At 25.4% G+C, this 1,905-nt stretch overlaps 1 protein-coding gene across 1 annotated transcript in view; it reads right to left on the bottom strand.

Annotated features, from left to right (window-relative positions):
* The window catches only part of LOC107626884 (probable disease resistance protein At1g12280), a 38,990-nt gene that overhangs the window by 36,253 nt on the left and 832 nt on the right, over positions 1-1,905 (bottom strand). Inside the window, exon 2 of the mRNA XM_016329778.2 lies at positions 1,782-1,875. The gene's annotated coding sequence lies outside the window, so the exon portion shown is untranslated. The remainder of the gene's footprint in view (positions 1-1,781; positions 1,876-1,905) is intronic.

Here is a 1,905-nt window from a genome sequence, read left to right as displayed (position 1 = left end):
GTACAAGAATCCAATTAAAATATATATATATATATATATAAGAACCTAATTAAAAATTTTACAAAATTATAAAGACGAGCAGAATAATTAAACCATTATTTTATCCTGCTAACTAGCAAGAAGCAAGAATGTAGGTTTTTTTCCATTTGTAAAAAATTATTTATGTAGGAATGGCAATTTTGTTTTAAGTTCGCTTGGATTGCTTAGCCTATTTAATTAATAAAATTAATAAAAATACTTAAATGTGTAACATTATTCTTTTGTTTAACTATGTCTATTTATTTTCATGTCTCTTCTTTTTCGTAGCATTTGGTGTATACATCTAAATTTTTTTATGAAATAATTTTATGAAATAAGTACAATTAAGTTAAACAAAAATTTAGAATAATACTTTTTATAATTGATTTTATTAATATTAGACCAACTTAATTAAATTTAATTAATAAAAATACTTAAATGTGTAACATTATTCTTTTGTTTAACTATGTCTATTTATTTTCATGTCTCTTCTTTTTCGTACTTTAGGTAGCATTTGGTGGAGAGACAAAGATAGAAAGACAGAGACTGAGAGACAGAGACTAAGAGACAGAGACTGAAATAAATCTCAGTATTCTGTTTGGTGCAAAATGGGAGATAAAAATTGAAACAAGAATGAAACTCTAATTTAATTTGCACAAAGAGTAAAATTGGAATTAATTAATTGAAATGAGGGTATTTTAGGTATAAAATGTTATTAAAGTTTCAGTCTCCATCTCTAAAAATTTTAGTCCCATGTGTCCCCACTTTTTTGAGGTACTGAAATTTTGGAGACAGAGACAGAAATTTTAGTACTAGTCTCTGAATCAACAAACATGATACTGAGTTTCAGTCTCTCAGTTTCTGTCTCAGTACCTCAAAATAAACACTACCTTAATCTCTGTCTCTCAGTCTCAGTCTTTCAGTCTCTGTCTTTCCATCAAATGCTGCCTTAGTGTCATGACTCATGCTTGTGATAATACTCTGTTAGTGAATTATAGATGTTTATAATGACTTTATGAGTCTGTTGTGTTTTATATTTTTCTTGATGTGTGAATGATATAATTTCTTACTTTTTTTTTCATGATTAATTATTTCTTTGTCTTGCAAGAAGAATAAATTTATCAGGATTTTTCATACAAATTATTATTATTATTATTATCACAAATTAAAAAGATATATATATATATATTACATTAAAAATAAATGAGGTCAAATAAATAATTATAATTAAAATATTATGACTTAAGGATTATATCTTAATTTTTAGGATGTTATACATCTTATGTGGGGTTTGACTATATGGATTGGATATCACTCATCTGTTTTCTAGATCTGAATAAAAGATCTATCAGCTTAATTCATAAAAGGTAGATTATGAATAAAGGATTCATGAGAGAAAAATATGTGCCCTCCTCCCAATAACTTCCAATAAGAGAGCATTTTAAATTTGAGTTCACGTACTCTTCACAAAATAAAATAAATAAAAGTTAGTTCTCAGTTCATCACACTTTATCTGACAGTCTGGCAAAATGTTTGTATTTTTCTTTTCTCATTTTTGTATTGATAGAGTTACAATTTTAAATGTTTTACTTTATCTTTTATACATTTGATCGGTTCAACAGAATTAGTAGTAAAATAAAATTATGTCATACTTTTTATTAGGATGCGTAGATAAGATTAATTTAAAACTCTGAATATGATATTAATTTTCATATCTTAAGATGAAATAGAAATAAGAAAAAAAAATTATGATAAATATTTACCGTATTTTTTGTGGTGTCATCTCTAAAATTGGAATACTATATCAATCTTCAAGTCAATCACCTTCCCTTTAATAGGGCATCCTTTTCCAATCTTCTGCATTATTAATAAAAAATTTTAAATATT

Source organism: Arachis ipaensis, chromosome B02 (genome assembly GCF_000816755.2).
Source record: "Arachis ipaensis cultivar K30076 chromosome B02, Araip1.1, whole genome shotgun sequence".
Taxonomy (NCBI): Eukaryota; Viridiplantae; Streptophyta; class Magnoliopsida; order Fabales; family Fabaceae; genus Arachis; species Arachis ipaensis.
Note: the sequence above shows the minus strand (reverse complement) of the source record. Positions and strands in the feature narration are given on the sequence as shown.